We start from the raw sequence: 19,124 nt of genomic DNA on the forward strand, positions 1-19,124 counted from the left end.
TTAGACTGCTTTCTCTTATGAAAAATACAAGTTCACATGAGAGCTTCAGTGTGTCTCAGAAAACATTTCCCTTTCTAAACCAGTTCTGCTGGATGTATGTGTATGAGTAATAAAGGAACTATCATGGAATCACAGAATGGAAGGGGCCTCAAAGATTATCTCCTTCCAACCCCTCTACCATGGACAGGGACACCTTCCACTAGACCAGGTTGCTCAGGACCCCATCCAACCTGGCCTTGAACACTTCCAAGGGTGGGACATCCCCAACTTCTCTGAGCAACCTGTTCCAGTGTCTCACCACTCTCACAGTAAAGAATTTCCTCCTAGTATGTGTTGGAAGCCATTCCCCCATGTCTTGTCACTACATTCTCTTGTAAATAATTTCTCTGCATGTTTCTTCATAGACTTCCTTCAGGTACTGGAAGGCCACAATTAGGTCACCCCAAAGTCTTCTCTTTTCCAGGCTGAAGAGTCCCAATTCTCTTAGTTTTTGCTCACAGGAAAGTGCTCCACCCTCTAATCATCTTGGTGGTCCTCCACCTTTTAGACTTGCTCCAACAGGTTGATGTCCTTCCTATACTGGGTATTCCAGAGCTGGATGCAGTATTTCAGGTGTAGTTTCACATAAATATGTGAAGGTAGATGTATACATGTGTTCTGTTGTCTGATGTCCTTAATTAACTATTTCAAGTATATCCTTGCTGCCTATTTTCCATTTCTTTCACTTGTTTGGAGATTCTGGCAGTGAATGCAGTTTTCTGCATGGTCCTTTTTCTAGAGCATTTGCAGTTTCAGACAGTAGTATTTTCTGATAATTGTTCCTTGGTTTCACTCATTCCCAGATAGCTTTGTCTTTCCTCTTCTCCTTCTCTATGTATATTTTCCTTTTTTCCAGTTTGATTGCTGCAGCCCATCCATACTTACTTCCTATAACCACTGGAAAGCCAACCCTGTCTTTGCTCATCTTTTTGCAGCTTTGAACTGTAAAACTGCACAATTCTTATAAAGTATTTGTTGAAGGAATACAGACCTTAAGTGGCTGTGGTTTCTATTCTGAATTCTATTTTTTGGCGAAAATTAACTAAAATTTCCACCATTTTGTAAGTAGGGCTTCCTATTCTGTGTCCTACTCTCTATTTCTGTATTTCCTTCTATTCTCATATTCCTGTAAATATTTGCATGTTTTCACTACATCAAGCTATATTCTCTTTTCCCCATGTATGCTTTATCATTGTATATTTTTGCTGTGCTTTGGGCTTTTAAAATGATTAATATTTTTAAGCTAAGGACAGTTGTGTTTCTTTGGTGTAATTACTACAGAGACATACAGGGTAGAAGTGTTGTCTGTCTAGTGTGACTTGGATTGTTTGCCCAGACTGAGGATACGATCTTAATGGGAAAATAGTTCTGCCTGGTTGGGCTGCTATGTGAATGGTATTCTTCTGACTAAGAAGACCCTGTTATATTTGATTAGTGTAAATATTAAGGTTTTTATGCTTAAAAAAACCAAACAGCCTTCTCATTTTCCTGAAAGCCGTTTTATCTTGTAATGGTGAAGGGGGACCACACACGTGCTCTCATATGTGTCATGGGATTTTCAGGCAGCATCTGTTATACTGAGATTTGGCCTTTATTCTGGAGCAAAAAAGTAAAGTGAAACTTCCAGTGTGACTGGTGTTTGAAGAAATAAAGCTGTCAGAAATACAAATGTCACTGCTTATTGAGTCTCTGTATGGTACACACCCTGACTAACAGGAGTTCCTGCAGGAGCCTGCCTGGCTGGCACACAAGCTCCTGAGCTTTCCCACTCCACTGTTATGGCTGGTGAATTTGCAAGTAAATACAAACATGGGAAAAGGTATGATGCTTCTAGAGTTAATGACATCCTTCCAAAATCACTTGATTGTGTGCTAGGCAGAGTTTCGTTTCCATTAGTAAATGCTTTGATGCCTAGAGATGAAATGTGGGGTTGCCTCTTCTGTTCAGCATTTGGGAGCTGGTATTAAGCAGCTGTTGATAATGGTGTAATGTTCACTTTGTGCTGAGGGCTTTGCAAACATACAGATCTGTTTGCTTCTCAGGGATGACATAGGCACAAGAGTATGTATGGAGGAGGGAAATGGGAAATCATTAGGTAAGTTTTTTGCCACCTCACTTGGCTTTCTGTGGAAACAACAACAGTGTCATCCCTTTCATCTTGCATTAAACCACTCCTTTAATTGAGGTTCTGTAAAATAAATCTTGTCATGAAATCAGATTTGGCCAAGTCCAGTCTATTTTACTGATAGATTTTTCTGTCTGGTTGATAATATTGCTCTGTTCTTTGTGTTTAATCACTTATCAATTATTGCGTTCAGTTTAAATTCCCTGTTACACCATTCAGCCGGCATTAAATTCTGCCCCCTTCTTACCAGGCTCTGTTGCATTTCTACTTGTATCTGTTTTGACATGCCTTAGTGGAAAATTGGCACAAAGAGCAGTTTCTTCACCTCCTTCCTATAACAGTTTTCTGAGTTTCTGTAAGCAGGAGTAAGTTGAATTTTTAAAAGCTGAAGACAAAATTATTTGAAACTTATGTTCCCCTCTGAGCATCTCCCCTGCATTTGCTATCTGCTAATCCTTTTGGGTTTTTTCAAGTTTTCTGTATTCTGGAAAGTAAAATCAACTAGATCAGAGTGATACTGTATCTTGTTCCAAATCAGCATCTTGATAATAGTTTACACCAGAGAGTGCAAGATACTTTGCAGTGAAACAGAGAGCCAACCCCTATGGGAAACTTCTATTAAATGCTAGTAGCTGGGTGTTGATGTATCTGCTTGTGTGGGTCTTACCGACTACCATTAGGGTAGAATTTTATAGATTCTGCTAATAATTAACTTCCTAATTTGACTGTTTTTCTCAATGATTCTCACGGGATTGTACTGTGAAAAAAACATTTCTTTAGTTGTCAGTTCTTATTACAGTGGAATCAAACATTCACATCTTCTGTAGTTTAGTTGTTTTGTGGTTTCATCTGGCTGTTCTGATGTTTACCCTGGTGTTTTGGGATCTGCGGAGGCCAGGCATGAAGGGCTTCTTATTCTGCTTTCTCAAACTATTTAATGAAGGAAGATAAGAATTATGGATCAAAAGAAAAGAGAAAAATTGTATCCTGCAAAAGGATAGGTGGTTTTTTTACTAAACTAATCTTTATCTAACCAGGAAAAAGGAGAAACTTTTGCTTTTGTAATTATGTGAGGAAGGCAGAGAGCTGGGTGTGCTTCATTATATTTACAGGCAGGGCAAGTGTGGTTCTTGTTCAGTAATTGGCTGTAGAGGTATTAAAGATTATTGGCAACTCAAAGGTCAGAACTTTTTGCTGAATCAGGGTCAGTGTGAACTGGAAGGCTACAGAGGTACCTGATGTGAAAGATCCAATTTCAGAGGCTGTCCAACAGGTATAGTAAAATTATAGCAGTCTAGTCTGTGCCCTCCCTGGGGGTGTTGGTGACTCTTGAGACGCCCTCCCTGGCCAGCTGCTCTGTGTGCCTGTCTCGGTGTGTATGTGTACACAGACACATTTCCTGAGCTTCAGCTGCTTCACAGAGCACTGCCATCCCTGTGATCGCCAGCCAGGCAGAGGTGTGGAGGAGGGCGTGACTCCCTCCTTGGGGTGGCTTGTTTTTATTTCACAGTATACCTAATTTTGGAGGCTTTGGGAATAAACTACACAAACTTTGTCACACCATTGAAGTTTTACTGAACTGATTTAGCTGTGGCTAAGACAAAAGAAGGTAACATGTTATAATTTGCTTTGTTGGTTGTTTCAAAGATGACAGTATTAATGAACAGGTGTGAGAAATCCCATTCAGATTGTGCTGGCATTTCCAGTTCTCTCAGTTCATACTGAATTTGCTTGTTCTGTGAGCTTTCTTTTTCCTTTGTGGTTCTAAATCCAGATTCCTGGTTTGTTGACTGGGGGATTTTTCCCCCCTGCATTTTTCATTTCTCATCTTGCCCCACACTTTCTCACTCATGCACAGTTGAGGTTGCTGCAGTGCAGCCCTGTGTCATTGTCTAGTCATTGCCAACATGGCTGTTGTCATGGCCTCCATCTGTCCTCATGCCCTGTTTAGTGTAATGTAATCATTACCTTGGTTGTGGAGAGCGAAGGTGTTCCTGCTAAGTAAATGTTTACCAACACTGCTGAAGGCTAACTTAGGGAAGAGGGAGAGGGAAAATTTTGTTTTGTCTCTTTTTTTTTTTTTTTTTAACAGAACCTTGTTCCTGAGTGAAGCAACTGATGAGTATTTTCCTTCACCCGGCTGTGATCAAAGGTAAGTGCACAATCTTTTGCATTTTTATGGACTGAAATATTCAGATTTGGTGAGGGGAAGGCCTCAGGTCCTCCTGAGCAGTCTCATGTCAGAAAATAGCTATGGATTAGGAGGGGGCTAGACTATTTTGTTGCAGAGTAAAGTTGCACTCTCTTTCACCCCTCTATAAAGAGTTGCAGAGGAAACAATTTCATGTCTCTGGTCTTCAGTTGTACAGTTGTCAGCATAAAGTGGCAGATGAGTTAATTTAGATCAGGAAGGAATTTCTGATGCAGTTCTGGGACTGCAATACTGTGATACGACTGGGTTGCTTACTGGGTTGCTTACTGCTAAATATTACTTTATTTAGATAGAGTTACTACTTCCATACCTTCTGGGCAAAATTTGGGGCAATGTCATTCATTATCCATTAACTCTGCCTTTGAAAAGAAATGGGAAGGATGTGGGCTAAAAAGCTTTTAAAGTTTCAGATTTTGCGTTTCACAGAGTCTCTGACCCGTGCATAACAGCTGTAAGATCCCTTTGGGAATAACTATTTATGTTGCTCCCAGCATACTGGAACTGCATTCATGACTTAAACCCACAGGAAATATCATAAATGTAATTAAAAATTAAAAATAGAAATACTGGATTGGTCAAAATTCTGTGCTGAAGGAAAGGAGTCCTACTTTGTTTCCCCCCTCATTTCTGTCTGGATGAATAGTGAGGGAAGGTTATTCTTGTGGAGTTTATTTAGTATATATGTTTGAATACTGCACTCTAATGTAGCAAAAAAAAAGCACTGTTCTGCCAAGTTGTCTGATGGAAAACTTGCAGAGATTCAGCCTCCTGTAATATTTATGATTTTCGGGTGCTAATGTACTTACAGAAGTGTTAATCCTGTCTTAGAAGTGAAAGTTCCTACAATCAGTGCAGTAGAAAGACAGATGATGTGGTCCAGTGAAAGGTTCTTAGATTGTTTTCTTGGAAAGAACAGAGACGGTTTAGTTCTGTATCTGTTCTGAACAAATCTGATTGAAATACTTTTTCATGCCTTAAAGAGTGTTGTATGGATTTCTCAGATTACTTTTTATGAGTAGACCACTATGGCTTTGACTGTGCAGAAAATGTGGGGCAGAGATGGGGGGATGGAACAGCTCATGACTTAGGCATGTAGCCTGGGTTTATAGAAAGGAGATTACAGAGCTGGTGCTTAGTGCTGAGTTCCAGTGTACAGTAGCTGAGGTGGTGAGGAAAGGCAAGGTGGATATGCTGAAACAAAGACTTTGGGCTCTTCGAGCCCTACGTATGCTACAATTCTAAATTCCTTTGTATGTCGACCAGAAGCTGAACTTTACTGAATTTTCCTGTTAAGGCTCTGATACTGTTGCCCAAATGAAAGATTTCTTCCCAGGCTGATTGCCACCCAGGTCCCACTTTCTTTTGGCAGCCACTCACACTGCAGCTTTATGCTTTTTCACAAGCCTAACCCTGAGTTTTCTAGAGACATGTAGACAAGATTCCTTAGGCCTTGGTTGGATAAAAGGATTTTGGAAGAGAGGTATGACCTATGTAGGTGGTGTGACCCTGTTATCATAGCTCATTCCAGTGTGATTCAAGTACTTAATCTTGTCTCCTGTAAGCTTTTTATCAGTTTTGCAGGTGATATTTGCAGAGAGACTAGTAAAGGAACAAAAATTACTTGAAATGTGTGATACATGTTTGTATACTTGCAGTACATTCTTGTGAAGAGTAAACTGGTAAAAGAAGCTGCAGCTAAGTTTGCAAACTCAAGATTTTAAAAAGAATAAATTGCACAAAATTTGACATGGAGTAGAATGAGTGTAGTGACCACATTAGCATTCTACTCAGCTTGAAGAGTGATGTACTTCCAGAGCATTTGGTGTAACTTTCACATGTGAAATTGATAGATATTTATAATAAGTTAAAGAGTCAAAACATTAATGGAACACTTCTTGTGTTCTGCTAGTGTCAATGTGTATGTGACAACATGGCTAGAGGAGCAAAGGGAGAGCAATGTTTGACTTAAGGTAGAGCCACAGTAAATTGCTACTACACCACTGATTTCATTGACACAAAGGGTAGAAAATGGGAAAGACAGCAGAAATGTAGAAATTATAGGAGATGGAAAGGGGACCATGCAGGTAGAATATACAGCCAGGTAGTCCATGCAGAATCCATTTTATTCTACATAAAAGCAGAGTTATTGGAAAATTAAAGTTATTATTAATTTAAAAGTGGAATTTAGGCTTTCCTTGTACTAGTACATGGTTAGTTCATCCTTAGCAATACTTACTAACTGCTTAAGACTAATGTCTTAATGCTTCCTGCCTATGCCAGCAATATCCCACAGTTAAATTACAGAAAGGGAATGCCAAAATGCCTGTAGCATACTTTTCAAAAAACATTTATTTTCCCAAAAGTCTTTATTTTCCTGTGAGATATCTCAGCTCCGTTCAGTTGTAGCAGAAATAGAGGGGCAAATAACTTCTTTTCTCTTCTATTATATTTTAACTTTTTCTAGTTCCTAACTGTGTTTGTTTTATTAGTTGGTTCTAATAAGGATTTGTCTGCCAGGTCAGTCACCTTTGCAGTCACCAGTTCTTCATCTCCATGTCTGGAGCAGGTTGCAGTAAGCCAGTTCCTCTGAAACTTTGTGGAATTGACCTGATATTATCAAAGAGATGCTGTCATTGAAACATCTCTGGAGGTGTGCTAGTTTATTTAAATAGTGTGTCTTCATGACATTGTGCCACATTTTTTCAATAGGGATGAATTCTAGTCCTTGGACAGGATTTAGTTTTAAACATTTTAATTAGCTTATTGGTCTGATGCTTGAGAACTGGCACAATCATAGTGGATTTTTGCCAGTTGCAATTTACATCATTTTTAAGGATTGGCCATTGCTGAAGATGAGTCTGTCAAGTATTAAAGATTAATACAAAAATTAATTAACTACCTGAAATTGTAAGCACTATGAAGGGTAAAGACCATGTAAGACTAGCAACCTGCATAGCCATACCCACTAACCTCGTTATCCTTTCCTCCATTTAAACATGCTTTGTCCCCAAGTGGGCTTTGGAGATCTGTGAGATAAGAAATGTGAGCACAGCTGAACAGAAACAAATAATTAATTACAAAGCAGAAGGGCATGACTTAGGGTCCTTTGTGAGGGCATGTTCCTCCCTTCTGGATGTATCATCTATTTGTCAATTGAATGGCTTAACTCTGACCCTTTTTACCCTGTTCATCATGCATTTTAAATGAATATCATAGCTGGGGAATGCTGCGTTCAATATATTAAGAGCTGTTCCCCTCCCTTAACATGGAAGATTAAAAGTAACACATTATTGTTAGGTTTCTTCTATAAATGCAGATGCATATTCTTCCTTTATTTCACCTTCTTTCACAGAATTATTCGTGTGCTTAATATATTGCAAAACTCTGTTAGTCTCTCAGATTTTATTTACTGTATCTGGTATTAAAGGTGTTGGTCCAAGGCCCACACCAAACTGCCAAGGTCTGTCTGAAGGCCATGCTTAAAGGCTTCAGAAATCAACTTAGGTTTTGATTACGGACAACTTGGAGGGCTTCCCAGAAAAGACCTGGGCGGCTGACAGTTAAGAGATGAATATTGCTTCCATTGATTTTTAAATTTGTTCCTGCGACCGCTATGCATCAGCCTCTTGTGAGGGCACAGCACGAGCTAGGAGCTGAGGCAAGTCAGAAGGCAAGGGTGACCCCAGTGCAGCAGTGCCGCCACTGATGGGGCACAGTTCCACAGGGTCTGAGTATGGCAGGCAGAGCTGGCTCCTAGTGACAGAGTTTGTTGACACTCCCACCTAAGAGGGAGCAATGAGGTTCCATCCAGGAGTTTAAGACATGGTTGGAGTCAGAGAAGCATCGTGGGTCCAAAGGCCACCCAGGGACAGGGCCAAGGACAGAACTGGGTTCAAGTTACACCATATATATGAGGGATCTTCCCAGAAGAAGAGCTTCCTACAGCCTAAGTCAATCCAGGAGCTGAAGCCAGAGGCAGGGCTGCAGACAGGTATACCTGCAGCAAAGTTCAGGCAGAGAGCAGGGGGCCAGGCCCAGCTTTAAATCAGGGTGCAGAGGGAGTGCATGGAGTCCACTTGACAGTTGTCCATGTCGTCAAAGGCTGATGGTGCCCTCAGGTACTGACACCTTTAGTTCCTTAATGGGATGAAAGGTTGCTTGTTCCCTCTACTGCCATCTCACACGAATTTTAATTATATAACTGGTATCAATTACAAAGCCTCTTTGTTCCACTGAAGAAAAAGAAAAGAGTTTTCACTCACATGTTTATTCTGGCTTCAGAAACTGTTGCCTTGCTGGATAGGCACTCATTCCAAATGGGGTGGATAGTGGTTCACTTGTCTCCTGCTGTTAGAGACAGAGGTGTATTTTTAGGATACAAACCTTTTGCTGTTTGTTTGCTTTGCTTTGTTTTGTTTCCACTCTTAATTCCAACATCAACTACAACCAGAGTGGCAAGAAGGACCTTTTCAAGAACCACTCTTGTTTTCTATTTCAGTGCCAGTACAAAAAAGGATAATATGACATTACTGTCTTTGATTGAATTTCAGGTAGGGTAGATTTCACCAGTGGCGACATGAACATTCAAGCCAGCTAGAAATTTACCAAAATATGTGCAAATAAAATGACTTGACTGAAGCTGAAGAGATGCTACCTGCTCAAGTCTGCAAAGTCGATCTCCTTTCTCAGCCCAATCCCGGCCTCCATTCTGGCAGTGTTCACATGGCATGTTAAGGCAATAAGCGCTTGTTGGGTTTAATTGTAGTCTTCCTTGTGCTTTGGGGTGGATCTCTGTTATGCTTAGTTAAAGAGGAAATTCAGGAGAGGAAACTGTTCTTCTGTTAACAAGCAGATATTGGCTGGGTTAAGTCCATCCTTGAATCTTTTATCCCTTCCATAGCTGCTAAGGTGCATGAGAAGTTTTACCTTCTCCCTTAGTGATCCCTAGAAAGTCTGAGTTGTGCCCAACTATCTTTTTGAAAAGAGCTAAGGTAATACATATTCTGTATCAATATTTGGGTGAGGAAGAATGGAGAAGCTTAAAGGAAATAAACTTTTTTTCAGCTACTAGGTGCAGTATTTAAGTACCTCAATAGTAACCTATCTTTGCTGGTATTTTTTCAGGGAAATTTACACACAAATGTGTTTGGTCTTCACTGGCTTCAGGGAGAATTTCAAGATTTATGGGACTGGCTACATTATATCCTGTGTGTTATCTTCAGCTGTAAATATGGTAAAGTGAGTTAGTGAGATGGTGGACAGAGCCCTGGAGTGACAAGATCTGTGAACAGGGTAGACTGGGGATGGGGAAGGTGTGTGTGTGTGTGTCTGAAGAACTTGGGTAAGTTTTACTTGGCACTTTACCATAAACCATTCTAGATTTCTTGTGTATTTCTGTCTGGAGTTTAAGATAGAAATATTAGTGCTATTGTGTATGATGGCTTACAAATAAGACTTGATCAAGAAAAAAATTTCAAATAATGTAAGCTAAACAAGCACATGGCTTCCTATGTCATGGAAGCCAGAACCATTTAGGCCTTGACTGTTTCTCAAGTGTAATCAGTGTGAAAAGCATAATAAACCTGAGGTATTTTGGAAAACATGTAACAGAAAAACATACCCTTTGAGCATGGCAGGGCATGAAAAATGTGTTTTGTCCAGCTGTTTAAAGTCTTCATGAAAATTCCAGTAAACATTGCAGTATAGCTCAGTAAATGAGAGGCATCCAAGAGGATTATCAAGTGTCCTGCTTCATGAAGTTAGGATTTCAGTATATGTCTGTAAGCAGATTTGCTTGGACAGTCGAATTTTACTGGTTTTTTTGTTTAATGTTTCAAGAGTGGGCTATTTACAATCTAAGGCCACTTAGTTGAAACATATTTACCTTGGTATCATGTGCTCTTTTAAGCTGATACAAAACACAGCAAACAGCTTGGGTTTTATCAACATCTTAGAAATTACGCCATTATATAGTATGACCCTGGTGAGGTAGAAATACTGCAAATACTGTTGACATTTTTGTAAAAACCATGATTGTTTCTTAAGGTGTAGGGACTCTAAAAGACACTTTTATTTCTTTGAGTTGTTTAGTTCTGATTTTTAGATGAGTTTTCCAGATTATTTCCAGGTATTAGAAGTAGAGGAAAGATACTGGCTGGTCCATAAATACTGCAGCATGCACAATTTCAGCCAGTGACAGAAGAGAGACTTCATCTGAATCATGACTAGATATTTTGAATTTGTTTTCATTTTTCTGGGCATTACCCTCACAAAAATTACTTTTTCAATCTGTTTTAATTCACAGATCTAAAAAAATATTACCTAATGAAGATACTGACATCTTTACACAGAATTAAAGCTTCTGAGGATTGGCTTGATTTTCTAGGTAATATTTTCTTGGACCCCTCAGAAGTAATCTGCTGATTCCGGTGGAGACCCACTGCTCTGGTGTTGTATAATTCTGCAGTTGTGCCTCTGCTGTATCTGTGATTAAAATCCATTGAGTAGCAAATATAAAGATCGTGCAGTAGTGTCAGAAAGACCTTGTATATCACAGTCAGCACTGGGCATGTTATTGAAAGACCTACAGGGTTATCCCAATGACTGGGAAGCTGCCTGCAAGGGGAGACTGTCCTTAAATTGAGCAGCAGTAGAGACTGTTTGTTGACTGGTAGCAATATTCGTAATTTCCCCCTTTATTTCCAGGGCTCTTTGGAAAAGATCACCACAAACCGACACTGTGCAGAGCTATGTTATTGTGTTATGGCAGGGTAATTAGGACTGAACTGTGTAGAAAAATACCATTGAAATCTCACCAGAACTACCTGCTAGCACGAAGACATAGTTCATGTACTTGCCCCTAAATGGTGCTTAACCTCAGTTGGGCTAAGTTATTCCTCTGGTTGCCATTGATCTAGGGGACACTGTGGAATAGTTGTGGGAGTTGGTGGGGCATGGGAAAGGGCAGGAGGTTTGGTTAAGGAGGATGAAGAAGAGGAAGTCTAGCATTTGAGAGAAATACTGAAGTTGTGACTTGAGGCAGTGAGCAAAAGTTAATTGTCTTCATGTATATGGATCAGTAGTAATTCTTCTTTCTAATGTTTTCTAAACTAATAGATTTGAAAAGATTACCAGCAAGTGTCCAGTAAGCCTGAATCTCTATAACACTGGAGACTGGAGAAAGGTGTATTAAGTGTATAGTGGCAACCCATCATGAAAATCTCAGTTATTCTAAAAACTGGTTCTTTGTTGTGTGGAGTCAGAATTTTCTGTCATCTTTCTGATTAGTGGAGTATCAAGAGATTTCCAACATCTGCTGTTTGCATACTGCAGCTTGAATGGAAAGCGTTTGTTTACTGGGAGCTAAAAAATGTAATGGTTTTAGGTTATGATTATTCGAAAATTTTTGTCAGCATTATCCATCTGCAGTTCACAAAGGCTTGCAGATTCGCAGTGCTGCATTGTAGCATGACATGTATGTGAGATGATTTTTTTTGAATGAGCAAAATAGAGAATTGTCTCCTCTCTTAGATGTGGAAACAACATTTTTCAAAGGTGCTCAACTTCAATTTATCTTTAATTGATTGATTAGAACAGCAGCCCTAGTTTTATGTGTGTAATCCTTATCCCTCAGCACCTCGTCTTTTATTTGCCTCTTAGGAATAAATATCTTTGTGGCTATGTGCTTTCCTTTCTGAAATACTTCAGTGAAGAATTTGTGCTTTTTTTTTTTTTTTGTAATATAAGGTAATGTAATGTATTTGTAATGTATCTTCTAGGATTAAAAAACACTGAGCAAATCTTTGTGCCATTGTAGGACAGAAAAAAAACCTATTGTGAGTTTTATTGTTAATTCAAAAGGAAAATAACTTACTCTTAATAAGCATTTAAAAACATTTTCTACCTTAGCTTCCAGGTTTTTTTTTTTTTTTTGTCCTGCTAAAACAATGAGACAGTAGGAAATATCTTTGAGGCAGACCTTAAAGCTGGACATTCTACAAAAGCTGGTTAAATCATAGTAGGTAAACCCAAGAGCCTGGTACTTGACCCTTGTTTCTGATTTTTTTCACTTTACAACAGAGATGGCACTTGATGAATCAGTGAGATTCGGGGCTCTTCCAGAGTGCTCTCTACTACCCTGTAACATTCCATTGCATTAAGGTTGCCCTGTCTTACTACAGAAGTGTTTGCTGTGCACTGTCAGCTCCTGTTATAGGAACCCCTCTAGAGATGTGTGCTAGTATGTCATCCTGTCTGAAAACCCTCTACTCCCAAACCCTGACTGGGAAAGGATACAACTTTGAGCATACCTGGGGCATTGCATCTTTGAAGAGCAGAGTATGCTGCTGTGGTAGGAAGTGCCTCCTTTCCTGCCTGTCTCTCTGCTTCTCTACAGCACCGTTTCCTGTCACCTTTTGAAGTAGAGAGCCCCTCTTGTGCCAGGCTTTCAGGAATTTAGCTCCTGCCCGACCCCCCAACCATTGCTACCAAAAGTGCTTACACAGGGACAGAGCATAATCTGAGATTTATGTATTTGTTCTTTTAACATGTTAATTTTTTATTAGTGGTGCACAAGAAGGTGATTTTTCTTTGTCCCTCTGTAGATTTATTCCAGTCTCCAGATTCCAATAATAGTGTCTGAATATACATAGTTGATTTGCTCCCTGCACCGCCCCAAATGAGATCAGTTCCCTGAGTGAAGCTGCAAACCACATTAGGGCAAGAGAAGCAATTTACTGCTGCTGAATACATTTTCTGAGTGTAGTTTCTCTCATCTTGTCATCTTGTCAGTCTAGAGGCATCCATAAACCCGTGACAGCTTCAGAAGATGAACTCTGGCAGCCGGCTGTCAGGGTGCCAGGCACTGCTGTCTGTGGGCTCCCTTTTTTCGCTCTCCCCTTCGCCTGCCTGCTTGCTCTCCCTCTGCCTGCCAGCCTCTCTCTTCTCTGTCTCCCTGTCCCTCCTCTTCCCCCACTCACTCCCCACCTCCCTGTACCTTATTGATGTGGGTTTAGGTGCCGCTGTTCTTGGTGGGGGCACCTTTTTGGTTTCCTCCTTCACTCTTGCCACAAAAGGAGAGCTGGCTGCCCATGGTGCAGCACCTGCCTTTGCAGCCTGAGTAGTGACAGGGAGGGAAGTGGGGCGCTCTGCGTGCTTGCCTGCCTGCGCCAGCAGTGAGCTTGTTCAGTCACTTTGCTATAAATGCCTTTGAACTGCTGCCAGATCCCATTGTCTGCCGTGCAAATGGAGTTCAACGCCCCACTGTGATTAGATGCACAGTGTGTAAGAGGAGAGAGGAATGGAGGAGCTGTTCCCACCCTGAGTCGCATCTCGAATCTGCCGTGTGCCATGAGAAGCTGAGCACTGGACCATGCTTTCCTTTGCACTGGACCATGCCTTCCTTTGCACACCATCTTCCTTCTTTCCTCTCATTGTTCCTGAGATTTCAGGGAGTGACATGGAAGCTTTTCAGAGAGGAGCTACAAGGCAAGATAGATTCTGGGGGGAAGGGAGCTGTGCTTTTGGATTGTTTATGTGGGACTGTGCTTTGCCCACCACCTGCCTGTAGCTGCAGTATGGTGTAGCAGCTAGTATTTAATGGTGCTTATGCTCAGCACTAATGTGCTCTTTTTAATAGCATGAATTTATTTATATTTTTCCTTTTGCTTGTGCTTAAAATTACAGCATCCTTAGGTTGACAAAATGTGAGAGATTTTGGCAACACTGAGTAAAAGGAAGGCAGCTGCTGGTACTAATGGTTTATCCATCTACCAACTGTGCAGCCCAGCTGCCCTTCCCCAGAAAGGCCAACTCACTGTATGATTTTTGTGAAGACCAGCTCTCAGGCTTTCTCGCTTTCCATTTGGCTCTGTGTCTTTCCTTGGGTTGCTGACTGTCTGACCTCTTTGGATAGAGTAACTGCATGTAAGGATTTCACTTTTAAAGGTAGGAATTTGAATCTTCGTGCCTATCTTCACTGTTCCTTGTCTAAGTGGTACCTAGGTTGTTACAAGGAAACACTGTTTTCTTTCATGCCTTGCTGTTTGACTGCTTGTTAACCAGTCATTATCTGCAAGGACAATGCTTTGAGAGGAGGATAGAGGAGCTGCTATTCAGTGACTGTATTAGGCAGTGCACTAAGTGGAGTTGGCAGGGCTTGTATCTCATACTGATATGCCTGCTTTAGTTCCTTGCTCATTAAACTCTTTGTTAGTTCCTTCTCCTCTGCCTCCCCCTGCTCTCCTTTTCCCTCCCCACAGAATGTCTCTGCATCTAACCTTGCTGCTGGGTTAAATTCATGTTCTGAGATGTGCTGGAGGAGGATGAAATCTGGCCTGTGATGAACTGGTGGCTCATTAATGCACTTGAGTAGCACAGGGGGGAAGGTGGTTGTAGCTGCGCACGCCTTTGCCTAGGCTGCTCCTCATGATGCACTATAAATAGATACTCCCTTGAACCTTCATTGTCTTGGCTACTAGACTGGTAGATGAAGAGATATCAGCAATACTGGTAATTGATGAAATCACTGTAAAGATCAGACCCAATATAGAGAACATTTTAAAAATCAGATGATGCCTTACATGTTTTCTGAGGACTAAACCACAATTATTAGTGTTTTGTCACACAGCAATCTAAATTCTTGTTTGCATCTGAAGAGCAAAGGTAGTTCTGCTTAATTAATATTTAGCAAGATGAAAGCTTAGAAATGGAAATTTTTATACATATTATTTTTCCTTTAACCACAGACTAGTAAATGATGATCCTGTGGTTAACACTGTGTTTGATTTCCATTATTTTTTAGTTTCTTGGAAAAGAGATTCACTTGGAACATTGAGGGTTTTTCTGGTCATTGAGAAACTTCTTGATCCTCGAGCTGACATGTAGCTAACATTCTCCTGGTCAAGGCACATTAAACAGAATTTGAGTCTTTGAAAATATTCTTTTATTAACCAGTGACATTCATGTCAATAGTACAGATGCTTCTGAAATTTGGCCAGACACTGCAGATGTAGAAAGCAAGAGCATGGCCTGGAGCATAGACTTGAGACTTTTCACCAGGCCTCTTTTCTTAACGGTCTTTGGTTTTTCATCTTAAAGTAACAAAAATAAGTTAGGTGGTTAGCCTGCATTGTAAGCAACAGTGTAGACTGTTGCTATCTAAAACCTGCCCTCACAAATGTGGCTATATGGAAGAGGAGACAGTTTTCAATTACCTTCTCTACCCTTCCCCTTCACTCCCCAAATTCAGCTCATTAAGGATGAGGAAGGGTGATGGTCTCTGTTTAAGTGATGTCATATGTTTCAGGTTAGCTAAAATTGCAGTGAATTTTTTTCCATATTGTTTTAGGATGTGGCCTTTCCATAAGCCATCCAGTTCAAGAATCCCAAAGATATAAAGAAAAGGTGTATTTTGATAGGCGTGGTTAACCACAAGAGAGCCAAAGAACCCTGTTGAAGGGTTGCTGCTGACTACAAAAATCTTGGATCTTACATCACTGCTGGAATTGTTAGGCAGCCTCCCATGTGGCTTTTCAGCTTTGATGATTTGAAGGAAATTACTAAAAATACAAATGATCTTTCAATATAAACATTCTCTTTTCTCTAAACCATTGGAAATGCTGTATTAACTGTTCACCTTAGATGAAACATAACAGAAAGTTGTTAACCCTGCTGCTGTCCTTCCTGTGGAAGAGCAATGTTAGGCACAGTAAAATGCTGCAGCATGTCAGAGGTGTTTCAGGAATACAGCAGCCGTTTGCCTCAAGGCACAGTTAAGCTCACATTGCAAGGCCCCCGTTCAGCCTGGCGTTACCACTTGGGTGTATAAAGACATGTCCCTGTTGTTGTACCTCCTCTCACACCTGGACCTTGCTGAATTTTTCTTCCAGCAGGGTGAAGTGCCACTTGTAGAGCAGAGCTGGACAGGAGCAGGTATTAGAGTAGTTATCGCTCTGTGGGGTGCCTGTTTTCTGATGCTTTGTGAAGGAGTCACCTGGTGCAGTAGTAGAAGCATTCAGTTATGTTTGAAAGCTGGGACCTTTGTCTTATTCTCTGCAACACTAAAAAGAAGGTGATGGTTTCAATAACCTTGTTTCAAAAGAGACACTTTAATAGTACTCATTTGTAAAAAATGTTGGGTTGTTGGAAAATAGGAGGGGGGGAGCATGTAAAGAAGGTCTACAGACTAATCCTACTTGCACACATTATGATGAGCCCAGGCACGAAATGAAAGGAAAACTCTGAGCTCTTCGTTATCTAATGCTCTCTTAAGGCAATAACAAATTCACTGTAGAGTCAGCAAGCACAGCCTAGGGGCTTGTGGAGAGGGAGCACACATTGTTCTTAGAATATGGCTGGTGCTGGAATATTGCATTGCAAGTATGAAGCCACTTTTAATGCAAAATATTCCTCAAAGGAATTTGGTTTTGTAGCTTGCTATTTGAAAAACTGCTTTCAGTCAATGTGATGCCTTCCTCCAAACAAAAGGCTGTGAAGTTAGGTATTGTATGAATACAGCATAGTCTTGCTTTTTCATACCCCTTACATGAACTGAGATTATGCAGAGACCCTCCTTTTTGGAACTGAAAAAACCCAAAGAGAGATGTTTACCCCTCTCTGCTTTAGTGTGTCCTAGCTTTTCAGCCTTTTTCTGGTGCTTAGTGACCACTCTATATTGTGTGCTTCATTTCAGAATAAGTAAATAATTTTTATACTGAAAATTCAAATGCAGAATATATTCCTGTAAAGGCCAAAGAGTCTTCCTGGGGAGAGAGATGGGAATGTGGGGAGAGCACATAATAAAAACCTCCAGAGTCTCCCACTGATAGATTGTTTGGTTTGTATTTCCCTAAGGAGCAGGGGGTAGAAGATAAGGTGTTACTTCTGAGGTGGAAGCATTCATGGCATTGATTCAGCCTGCAGATGTTCCATCAGTTGGTGGACTACTCTGTTTAGCATTGTGGAGAGAAGTGGAACTCTCCCATAGAAATAAAGGACCTCCTATATGTCCTCTTTATTTGTATTCTTAGCAGAGTGTTTGCAGAGTCTAAGGTGATTCTTCATATCAGCAGTTTGACCTAAAATAAACTCTCTGTCTTCCCCCTTCTCAATAAATTAAATGTCACTGCCTGTAGTTTAACCTCCAAGGTGGCTCTTGTTGAATGAATGCGATTCCCGTTTTGATGCAAATAACAGCAGTGAAGGAAAGGAAATGTATGAGAGCCTGGAAAATGCAGTGGAGGGGAAGAGAATTTTCACCCCTTCCTTGGTTTGTTGTCAGCAAACCAAGCTGAGTTACAGTCCTTCTGCTAATTGATGACTGATGGAGAATTTTGGACTTTGTCTGTCTCAGATCTGGTTCTCTGGAGTGTTTGCAGTAGAGCAGCAAGTGGTGGCAATCCCACCCTTATCACTGTTTTGAAGTTTGTGTTTTACCCAGCTAACACCAGGATACCAATTCATTCTGATACATTCACAAAGTGCTGTGGAGGCATTGATGCTCAGCATCTTTGTGTAATATGATTCCCATTTTCCGGATGGATTTCCGGAATGTGTAACCACATCAAGGTAAAAGTGGAGTAAAGGACTGAAGTCAGCTAGGGAATTCATTACCCTTGAACTCCCTAGCATTTAGGATGATGTCTGGCTCCCTCCCAGAGAGTACATGAAGAAGTCTCACTGTCTCAAAGATTCTTTGAACCCATTTCTTCTGTTTGTGGACCAGTGCACAAAGAGAAATTTGAGATTTTAATGTCCCACCCTGTCTCATCTCCCGTGATAATGCTGTTTGTCCTTTTGTTCTTCTAACCCTACAAAAACTGAAGGACAGAAACCAAACAGGGCACTGAAGTTTCTCTGGCAACTTCTAATGTTGGTCTCTTGAGCACAGAATCCTCACCTGTAGCTCATCTGTGGAGTCTTCCTCTCTGAATGCTTTGGGAAATTGGCATTCAGGTGAGAGGACAATAATTGGGCCCTTAGTTTATGTATGCAGGACTTAGAAAATAGTCGTCCTGTCTAACTCTGGAGTAGCTGAGTGAGGGCAGCAGAAAGCTGAAAGTTATCACATTTTCAGGCTGAAAATTTGATAATCCTTAACCCACACCCTGTGGCACTGCTGCCCAGGGACAGCCTGGCTGAGCATGGGGACACCAGGGCTTGAGACCAAGGGCCGTGTCCCTGGGTTTCCTGAGGCTGAAATGACCAATGCATTTGTCAAACTGTCACCTTGTGTGGCTGAGGAAGAGAATGATGTTCAGGTCTGCTCTCCTAGGAGGGGTGGGGTGATACTGGTGAATTTGCACAGTTCTCCATGCCCCTCTCAGCTGAGAGGGAGGTCCGGCAGCAAAGCCAGCACCTGGCAAGCAGGGAGGAGGCTGGGTTCCATCCAGCTGCCTCATGATGCTGCCTGGTCGTGTCAACTAAATTGTTTGGAAAAATTCAGGCAGGCAGTGGGGAATATGGGCAAAAATAAACATGAAACCACTAGGGCAGGATTCTTGCTATAGGTACCAAGATGTCAGCAGGTCCTCTGAATGTGCTTTCTGTTAACACTTGCAGTCACAGATATTCTGCAAGTCACTTAGCAGTTCACGGGAGAGTGGGGACAAAGTCAAACCATTTCAAATTACTGCAGAAAGGCTAACCCAGATTCATAATGAACACTGAATTTTACAGGCTTCGTTTCTTTGTTGTATAAGAAAACAGTATGTCTTCCAAAAAAGTTTTACCTTTATATTTCTATATACC

General features: G+C 40.9%; 1 protein-coding gene across 6 annotated transcripts in view; it reads left to right on the forward strand.

The window, feature by feature from the left end:
- Positions 1-19,124, forward strand: part of NDST2 (N-deacetylase and N-sulfotransferase 2) — a 125,746-nt gene that overhangs the window by 70,762 nt on the left and 35,860 nt on the right. For 4 of the 6 annotated variants that reach the window (XM_030951015.1, XM_030951017.1, XM_030951018.1 and 1 more), the window contains one exon: positions 4,257-4,316. The exons of the other annotated variants lie outside the window; for them this stretch is intronic. The gene's annotated coding sequence lies outside the window, so the exon portion shown is untranslated. The remainder of the gene's footprint in view (positions 1-4,256; positions 4,317-19,124) is intronic. 6 annotated transcript variants of the gene reach the window in all.

Source organism: Camarhynchus parvulus, chromosome 6 (genome assembly GCF_901933205.1).
Source record: "Camarhynchus parvulus chromosome 6, STF_HiC, whole genome shotgun sequence".
Lineage (NCBI taxonomy): Eukaryota > Metazoa > Chordata > Aves > Passeriformes > Thraupidae > Camarhynchus > Camarhynchus parvulus.